Source organism: Elephantulus edwardii, unplaced genomic scaffold, assembly GCF_000299155.1.
Source record: "Elephantulus edwardii isolate Elephantulus edwardi_28Jun2011 unplaced genomic scaffold, EleEdw1.0 scaffold00095, whole genome shotgun sequence".
NCBI classification, from domain to species: Eukaryota; Metazoa; Chordata; class Mammalia; order Macroscelidea; family Macroscelididae; genus Elephantulus; species Elephantulus edwardii.
This window is the reverse complement of record NW_006399845.1, coordinates 4016671-4027278: the sequence shown is the minus strand read 5'-3', so window position 1 is coordinate 4027278 and position 10608 is coordinate 4016671. Positions and strand designations below refer to the sequence as shown.

Here is a 10608-nt window from a genome sequence, read left to right as displayed (position 1 = left end):
ACTGAGATACCTCACTCAGCATAATGTCCTCCAGGGTCACCCATTTTTGAATAATATTGCATGAGTTCCTTGTTTTTCAATGCAGCATAGTATTCCACTGTGAGAATATACCACAGCTTCTCTACCCATTCATTTGTTGATGGACATTTAGGTTGTTTCCAACGCCTTGCTATTGTAAACAAAACCTTTCTTGGGAATGTGAAAAAATATGGACCTCTTCCAGTCATTCGGCCAAGTAGATGTCCTCCAAAGTTCCTGGCATAAACTAGTGAGCACATCCAGGGCTGCGTCTATTAATTGAAACATGTCAACTGATAGCACATATATTTGGGGCACTTTCTATTTTACCACTGCCTTTGGTGCAACTTGAACTTCTTCCTTTGTTACTACTGTCTCTTGTTCATATGATACTTTCTGAAATTTTTCAGTGGCAGCCAATTATTTTTTCCCTATATTTTATTATTAATATTTTTATCATTCACATACATTGTGTTTCATTCACATACAGTGTGTTAAATACAGTCCTTTTAAATTATATTTTGCTCATTTATATTTTGGAGTTCTTTTGTCCTGCCTTACAATCATCCAACCAACAAGTACTTTCCTGGAAGTGTGCAAGCCAGCTACCTCATTTGGAAACCTTCTTTTAGCTAGCCAATTGTTTATTTGCCCATGTCTATCAAACCAGTACTCTGAGGAAACAAACAGGACCCTTTTGATGATGGATCATCTTTTCAACTTGAAAACTTTGAGCACCTGCACAGAGCAAGCCACCAGGTCCCAGCAAACAACCCTAGGATGCAACATTGATTATCTTCTCTTCATCTGGTTGGGTTCTGGTGAACTCATCCCCAGCCATCTGTAGGTAGATTTAAATGGGTATCAGCTGCAAGCTCAGGACTTCACACTTTTCCCTGCATTTCAGACCTGTTGGTTTCTTTACTCAACCATAGCTCTAGGGGCCAAGTCAACCAGCCAGGGGTCCTAATGACTGACTCCCTGCTCCTCAAGCTAACAACCCTTCCTTGCTCATGCATTCATCTGTGCATGCTAGTTGGGCAGTGCTGGAGGAACATATCAAAGCTCAGCATGTGTCTCTGTTACTGTACTCTTCCCACTTCCACGCCTATGAATCTAAGTGATTGTTAAGAATGAGCATACTCCAACCTCAAATCTTGGAGGTGGAGCCTGATAAGCACCAACTTTACGCTGCCTCAAAAGCCAAAAATCTTGTTCCAATTCTAAAGAGAGTCTCTTTCTTTTCTTTTTCAGTTTTTCCTTTCCTGTTTGCCCTTCTTTCAAATGTGAATATCTTCAATCAAAAGTCCAATGTAGGTCTACAAATCCATTCAAATGCAACTCTCCTCAGGGTCAATATTTCCCCTTGATTGAGCCCCAACACTCCCTCCCAGATTATTCTTCTAACAAGCTTATGTCCAGGACAGATCTTCTCTTTCCATACTCCAAGTTAACAATTGGCCAAAGCCACTATGCAGTGTTCATTTCTATCATAACTTTCAGTGTTCATTTATATCATAACTTTTTTCATTGTCTTCTCCTTTTTTAAAATTTATTTTCATATAACCACCATGTACATTGTGTCCCACACAATCTCTCTTATACCTTATACTTCAAATAACTACTACCACCTATCCATGTCTTTTGTCACACTGTCCCCAAGAATCTCTCCACACTTTCTCCAACATTTATTGTTTGCCGTACTGTTAAACTTTGCTTCTGTGGTGAGATGGTATTTCATCATTCTTTTGATTTGCGTCTCTCTAATTGTTGGTGATTTTGAGCGCTTCTTCATGTGTCTGCTAGCCATCTGACTGTCTCCCTTGGTGAAAAATCTTTTCATATCTTTTACCTATTTGTGATTGAGCTATCAGTCTTTTATTTGTGGGTAACCTGTAGTAATCTGTGTCTTCCTTCCATATTGTTTTGATCCTTCCTGGATTATTCAAGATTTAGCCCGTAGTATATCTCAGTATTGTAACATAAGGCCTGAATTCACTTTTCAGTTCTTTCAGATTGAGAAATGTTGAGTGATTTTGTCCCTTTTTATTCTCCTGCTCCAGTTATTTGTACATTCTGTTATAATGCTTGCCTTTTCCCCACTTAAGTTGCCCTTTATCATCTCTTTTACTTTTGTGTTTTTCCCCCTTTGCTTTGGTTTCTCAACACTCTCTCTTCTATATCAGTTCTGGTCTTTCTTCCTCCTCTGTCTTGGTAAGAACGTTTTACATTTCTCATGAATCGTATCTTTGATGTCATCTCATAAGTCATCTGGTCTTTGATCATTAGTGTTCAGTGCTTAAAATCTATTTTGCAGATAATTTTCCATATATATATATTTACTATCCATACATAATGAAATTAATTTGTACTATATAAATGCATAATATATAGAATGTATTTCCATTTCAGAGTCAGCTAAGGGTTAGTTCCAACTCAGTGGTAGACAATAACAGTGTTATGTATGGATTTTGCAAAATCTCTGCATGAGTATGTTTTTGCCACATGCATATTATCTTATAATAAACAACAATTCAACCAAAAAATGTCCCCAACTGAAACCTGTTTATACCAAGTTGAGCCTGTGTCATAGCAACTCTACAGAACAGCGCACCACTTCCCAGAGGGCTTCCAAGAAGATTGAGGCTAGTGTAAATTAGATAAGAGAGAAAACAATAAGTTAAGTCTTTCTGAGAAAACTCTATTTATGTCTGACCCTTAATGATGGGAGGGGAGGAAGAGCAAATATAGGCTTTAGAGTACAAAAATGGTCAGCATAGGATAACTGAATGGAGGTGATAGAAGTTCTTTTTTTCCTTTCTAATTCCCAATGTCTCTATTAGAGTGCACATTTCAATATTTTAATAGTTATATCCTTTGCTTCCTTTGCATCCTTTGTAGGGGTCTTCGAGGGTGACAGTGGGAAAAAACGGTTCTCTTCTATGGTTGGGAGGGTGGTGGGGCAGCGCAGGAGGGGAAGGCCCTCTATGAGGTGGATTGATTCAGTGACTAGGGTAATCGGGATGGGAGTGTCAGGGGCAGTGCGATTGGTACAGGACAGAGCAGAGTTTAGGGTTGTTGTACATGGGGTCGCTATGGCGCATAACAACAACAACAACAACAACCTTCCATTAGAGTTCACATTCCAGTAGTTAGGAGTCCATGTCCTTTGCCTCATTTGCATCCCTTACAGTATCTTTACAGTACCTTGACTGTTTTCTGGGATATCCAAACCTACCCCTCTAGAACTCTGTAATTCTGGCATTCTACTAATCATACTGTTTCTTTGCCCAGCTAGCTTTCTGGTAGGCTCTGTCCATTAAGATAAACTAGATGATAAACTTGGAGAGGAATGACTTATTTCTTTTTGCTGTTACTATAAGCACAGACTCATATTTTATTTACCTCAGAAGCATTTGGATTAAGTTATCAGCTCTTCCCCCCTCAGTAAACTCCCAAGTCAGACCCCTTCAGAGATATCAGTACCAGTGGGCAGCATACCCTCACTCTGGTCCCCATTGCACCGGATATCTTCTCCAACCTTCTAGATTCTAACAATCTCATTCGGTTTCTGTGTTTGTAGCTCCAAGGATGATAGCTGCCACAGCTTTTAATATCTTTATCTCTTCAAATGCCATTTTTTGCTCTCTACTTTTCAGTTCTCCAGTGTTATTTAATCAATTCCTTGTATCAAATTTACTCTGTTAATATATGTGTTGTGTATTTTGTTTTCCTGACTGGCCCTGATGATGTAGAGGTGGTTTAACTGTCTGCTCGTGCCCACACGTAACACTTTCTTAATGAAGAACCTGAACAGGGCCCAGCCAAGGCGACCTGTCATTGAGAAGAAAAGGTCAGCAACAAGCAAAAAATGATGATTGCCAAGCCCGAAGATGCCTTTATGCTTAGAAGCTCACACAGCCAGTCTGTTTCCAATCTCCACCATGCAATATCTTTTCCAAGGTTAGCAGAATTATAAAAACATCAATTTGGCCATTATTGACTTTTCAACCGGGATACCAAGAAAATCTTTCAGCAGCTTCAATAAATTAAATCTGGCCACCTAGCTCCCAGACTGGCAGGCTCCTACATCATTGACAGAGAAGACAGGGGAAAGCAGTTTTCCCAGCTGTTGCTGTAAATGATGTGCATTGTGTTCACAGCCATTAGCAGGTGGAGGATTTGAAGTGTGGGTAGATTGCAGAGCAGCCTCTTTTAAAAATGCATAAGCACTTTGTGAGTTTGCTAAGTCATGTTTCACTCTGCTCTATTTGAATTTTTCATAGGGAAGACGTATCCGAACATTTTCTTTTTCTCTCTCTTATTCCTTCTTTATTACTTAGATATTTCCATGGCTAGGACTTTAATGGGAGGGGGTCAGGACCAAATATGCAATTTGCTTGATTGATCCTTAAATATCCCAAGTTATAAAACGTACTAAGATTTTGAACTTTGAAGGTTTGGGAGACAACTTCCTGACCCTCTACTTTTGAGTCCAAATTAGTAATGTGGTGGCTTTAAATTTATGTGATGTGTCTTCAAGTGCATTGTTTTTCATTTTTTATTGTGATGTTAATGAACATATATAGAAAAGTTGGATTTTCATTCATTCATTGTTGCGTATTTTCCTCCCTATCCCCCATCCCCAGTTCACTTTGCAAGGCACCTCTTATTCTGGAGTGTTGTCATGCAAATAACACCTAATCATATATTCCTTTTAAACAATTCTTTCCTTCATCTGTTCCAGGGGAGTGTTCATTATTTAGTTCTTCTTTTCTTAGTTTCCCCCAGCCCTCTTGCCACTCCTGTTTTGTAACAGTGATGTTGTGCAGTATTTCTCTCTCCTTCCTGCTCCTGGGTCACACATATGTGCCAGACCTTATACAGTAGTGGTTACTCTCTATGCCTTTTGTGCAGACAGTGCTAAATGTTTGCTGTACATATTCCTGAAGAATCCTATGAAAGCACCAATGTTCGTCCTAACATGATGCTCCAACCAAATCTGAGTAATGGCTATATAGTATTTTGATGGAAATATAATAATGTCTAGCTCTTGATTTGTTTTACTTACATAGAATAATGTCTAGCTTATATTAGATCCATGCAACACATATGTGTGAGTTAATGAAATACTTATTACGTGCCACAAACCATTAAACAATCTTTGCATGAACTGTCTCATTTAATCTTCCTTCAACTCATATGAGGAAGATACTATTGTTATCCTTATTTCCTAGATGTGAAAATTGAGGATTAGTGAGGTTAGCAAGCTCTCCAAAATCCCACAACTAGAAACCTGAGATCTCTGCTACACTTAATAACTAGATACACTTTAAAATTGTGTTTAGAAGATTCATCAATTGTAAAGCTTTCATTAATCCTCTACATTGTACTCAAAACCACATTGCTGTTGAGTTGAAACCATCTCATAGCTGACTCACTCTTGGAATTCCAAACCTTTATCGCACAGAAGATTACTGATCTTTCCTCTCCAGGATCCTGATGCATTCTTTTATCAGAGAGGCACAAGACCTTTGGATTAGCAGCAAACCTCTCTGTGAACTCCATCACCACCAAAAATGTTATAATATCCAACAGAATCAGCAATTTTTCCTCAAAACAAGGTAGAAGTTTTAGCAGAGTTTCAATGGATTTCATCCAGGTTACAATTAAACAACAATTAGCAGTTCCAGACCAGATATACTGAATCAGTATCTGTATTTTAGTTAGCCTCCAGGTGATTCTTATGTATTAAATTATAAAGTCTGATTCAGTGTATCTGAAAAATACAAATTCTCAGCAGGAAGTTGGCCTGGAATAAATTGGTGAAAAAACCCCAGGTGTTTTTTTTTTTAAGCTAATGAAGCTTTATTAAAAAAAACAGACAAACAAAAAACCCAGATTTTAGGCTACTTTACTAGCTTCTAGTCAATAAACATCCAAATGGCAATAAATTGTCTTTCTCTTTTTAATATCAATAGATCAAAGTTTCTTTGAAATGAAATGGTTTCCTTCTCACATCCAATTGTAGCTAATCAACTCTAACTTATTTTGTTTCCAAATGGAGAGAATCATTCCAGCCACTGAAATAACTTTTGAAACTTCAGTAAATTGGTGCCTAACGTGATGCTGCAATTTGGATACCAAAGTTTTTATGAGGTCAACTTGCTATAATTGGGGGGTGGGTGGGTTGAGGAGTGAGTTCTTGACAAAGATTTGACCTTTCAGATCCACACTTTCAAGATTATAAACACAACTTAGAAGCACCTACATAAGCTATTTTTGTATTCTTGTTTAAAACCTCTTTTTTGTGGTTTCATACTCCCTGTCTAAATTGGGAATGAGAGAGTGCTGGTGTTGTAGTCCATACAGAGTTGCACGGTGAGGCTGCATTTCAGTAGAGGTTTCAATCCACCAGCCACTTAGTTGGAAAAAGATGGACGGTCTCCTTCTTTTTGGTTTACAGCCTTGGTTATCCTGTGATGCATCAGCTTTTCTTCTGAAGGGTTCAATGAAAGTAGAAAGGAGAGAGATAAACCTGGAGGGAGGGTAGTTGGGTAGGAAATAAAAAATAAAAAGTGTGGAGGGAAGGGGAGAAAGGAAAATGGGGGGGGAACCCAACACAAAACAACCAAGTAGTTATTACTTTTCACACATCAGACTTCCAAATTTCTCATTGGCTCTATATACAGCACATCCAGTGAGACTGTATTAACTTCCTTTTTCTTCTAGATTGTAATAAAATACATAGATATGAGGAGTCATCTTGGGAATTATCTTGCAACAAAGGTAAAACATTCAAATACTCTCATAAATATTGAAACCTTGGTAGTATTGGTAGCATAATAGGCTACACTAAAATTAAGTCCTTCAATTTGCCTTTAAGAGTGATATGACCTAAAATAAGTACAAAGTGATACTCCTATTTGCTTGGAAGCTGAAAGATCTCAGCTGACATTTAAATTCACGCTCATCCCTGCGGTTTAGGGAGGAAATAGCTGTGTCAGTGCCAGGTTCCTGGCTTGGCCGAGCGATGGAGGCCTGCATGCAGTTTTCCAGATGAATACACAAGGATCCCTCACATGGTGATGTTTGTGTTGTTAAAATGGCTTTTAGAGCAGAATCAGTCTTCCCTCTGAGACCTCTGAATGGAGTGGCTGTACCAAGGGGAAGGTAACGTTTGGGTCAAAAAACACAGGGTTTGCATTTCTACTAGTTCAGCAGGCTTTAGGGCCAGAATAGTTTGCTGTCCTGTTTGAAGGCAATAGGCAGGCATATTCTGGTATATTTTTGCTTCTTTGCCTTTCCATGCATCTCCTGTATTTATTATTTTTTAAAAGCCAAATTAAATTTTGGAACTTCTCTCAAAAAAAAAAGAAAACAAACAAACAACAAAACACAGTTAAACTTAATCAGCTTTATGCTGATGTGGTTACTTTTCTTTGACCCAATTCACTGTTGGAGACAGTTGACTCTTGCTAGTGCAAGGCTTACAGGGTTTGAGTGCAGGCAGGGCTAGGGTGTGCCTACCGCAGGAGAAAAGCAGCTATTACACCCACTACAGAATGAATATCTATCTGCGCTGATAGACAGAAGTCATGTTCTGCTTCTGATATTTTCAGTTACCAGCTGGTCCACATTGAACAGTCTCTCTGCTGCATGGAAGATATTTCTTTGTAATTGTCTGAGATAACTAGGACATCCCTGCTGTTGTGAGTCCTTTGGGCTAATTGGATTGTTGTCTTTGGTTTGATAGGTATATAAATACAAGGATTATTCAGTTGTATTTTAAAAATGGTTTGGCAGAGCAAGTGCAAGTTAAAGATACTTTTGGAGTTGTGAGTTACAGCAATTGTTTGTTGTTTTGCTTGTTGTTTGCCGTTTTTTCCTTACTCCTTTTAGAGAAATGTATCAGGATAAATTATGATCAATGTCTAAATCATTTCAATATGTACATTGGCAGGCGTTGTGTAAGAAGAGATGAACTACATTTCCTAGTGGTTACTATTCTGAGTTTCCTCTCCCTTAACTATGTCCAAAATAGTAATAACTTAAAGTTCTGTTATATACTATAACTTATTACTTATGCAAAATTACATATAATACAAAGAGTAGCTAGGTATCTTTAAAAACTTCTTTAGTCAAGTACTCATTATCTTTATTCTTTTATGTTAGTATCTTAAAGGATTTGTTTTCTTTACTTTTAGCTTTGTGTTGTGGTTAAAGTGATTATTTACAGAAACTCAGTATTTGATATTGAAATGCAGTTGTTGATTCCTCACAATTCATCCACATTTTGTTTTGTAATATTAGCTGCAATCGTCACAATTCAATAGCACTGTTACCACTTCCTTCCTATCTTTAGCATTTCAGTTCTTCCTTCTTTCCTGCCCCTTTCTGCTTTTGGAACTTTATCCCTGGGTGAGGACCCCCCTTTTGGTCTTGTATAGTTGGTTCTGAGGAGTGAGTTCCTCCCTCCTGAGACTGATCACTTTAAGGCCCTATCATTTGGGCAAAAACTGAGGCAAAGGCGAGTGTTTTATTCTTATGGCTTAAGAACTATATGGACATAAATATATTTATAGTAAGTACCAGCAACTCTCTGGCGACCTAGAGGAAAGGAGCTGCTCTGCCTGCCAAAGGCATGTGGTTCGAATCCATCAGCTCTTAGGTGGGAGAAAGGTGGGCAGTTTCCTTCAGTGAGATTAAATGCCTATGAAAATTCACTGGAGGGTCAGCTGTGAGTTTGTTCTAACTCAACAGCACTTAACAATGTTAGGTTTTAAAGAGCAACTATATTTCTTTAAAATAGCTCTTGTGTGAATTTTGGTAATTGAGGGGTAAAAGTCTCACTTCAATGTGTGAGACATAGGTTAGATTCCTGGCCAGTCATCTCATCATGAACAATTACCATCTATATGTCAGTGAAAGCTTGTGTCTTGCTATTATGCTATGAAGCAGATTTCAGCTTTCTCAGACTAAGATCCATTAACAACAAGAGTCTGGCAATCAATTCCAAAAATAAGCCAATGAAAACCTTATGGAATACAGTAGTCTAGTTCACAACTGATCATTGAATAATGTGGGACCAGACAGAACTTCTTTCCATTGTGTGTGAGGCTGCTACCGTGTGTGTAGGTTGAGGATGGACTCAGTGGATGATATCAAACAACACCACCGTGGTTCTACTCCCCAGTAGCTGGGAGTAGCTTTGAAAGACTCTTGGTTGATAGGAAAATGAGGAGAAAGAAACATAAGAGGGGTTAAAAAATAATAGAGAATTCAGTGTACCATGTAACTGAATAGCCCACTGGTGAACTAACTTCAGGTGTGACTGGATCCAAGCAAGTAAATGTTATAATGAAAATTCAGCCTGTTATGAAACATTAACACTGTACACTGAGCTATTTTCTTGGGTCACAACAATGGATGATTCACTGTGTGCACCTTGGGGAGCTCATGGTCTAGCAGATTAGTCATAAGATAATAAGGAATTATAAAAGAATGTGATTTATGCAATAGAAGCATTTACAAAAGACTTCTATAACTGATGGAGGGAAAGAATAATAAGCATTTCTGAGCTGAAATAAAAAAGGCTTCACGAGAAGTTAAAGCTTGAGCATTGATTTGAAGGACAAAGAACATTAAAGGTAGGGCGTATGAAGAAATTTGTTTATACCCTTTGTTGTATATTAGGATGAAGGGAGCTCTGGTGGTGGTGTACCTAGAGAGTTGCACTGTTACCCCAAAGGCTGCCCCTCTCTGGTAGCTCAAGTCATCAGTAGCTTTGCAGAAGACAGGTGATGGGCAATCTCCTCTTGTGCAATTTACAGTCTCTGAAATCCCATTGAAAGTTCAGCTATTAGCCATTCCTAACTTGACAACAATGAGTTTGAGATACATTGGAAATATCTGTGTTGAAATAAACTATGCCACTGGCACATTTGCACAAATTTAATACAAATGTTCAATCTCCCTGGAGTCTCAGCTTCTTTGTATTGAAACCAAAAGTTTATCTACTGGGTTTGTGATACTATCATAAGAATGTACTGTATGCACAGAGTTTTAATGGGGTCCTAGGAGCACTCACCATCTAAGACTAAAAGCTGCCAGTCCAGAATTTAGATTATCTCAATCCTTGAGCAGTCTGAGTGGCATATTAGGTTAAGTATTGTGTTTAGCTATTAACCGACATGTTGATAATTCTAGTTTCTCCAAAGGAGATATATATAGCATTCTGTACCTGTAAAGACGTAAAGGCTTAGAAACCTAGTGCTGGGTCAAACCAATTGATGGCAGCAGGCTTGGTTTGATCGTCTCAATTCTTTATAGAATTCTAGGTGGTGGTGTTGTTATGTGCCGTCGAGTCGCTTGCCACTCATAGCAACCCAAGTACAACAGCCCTAAACCCTGCTCTGTCCTGTGCCAATCATATTGCCTCTGACACTCCCATCCCGATTACCCCAGTCACTGAATCATTGCACCTCATAGAGGGTCTTCCCCTCCTGTGTTGTCTCTCCACCCTCCCAAGCATGATGTCCTTCTCCAAGGACCTCTCCCTCCTTACAACATGTCCAAAATACGTCAGAC

General features: G+C 38.6%; 1 protein-coding gene across 1 annotated transcript in view; it reads left to right on the top strand.

Moving 5' to 3' along the window:
• KCTD16 (potassium channel tetramerization domain containing 16) overlaps window positions 1–10608 on the top strand; it is a 442775-nt gene that overhangs the window by 431107 nt on the left and 1060 nt on the right. The gene's annotated exons all lie outside the window — the stretch shown is intronic.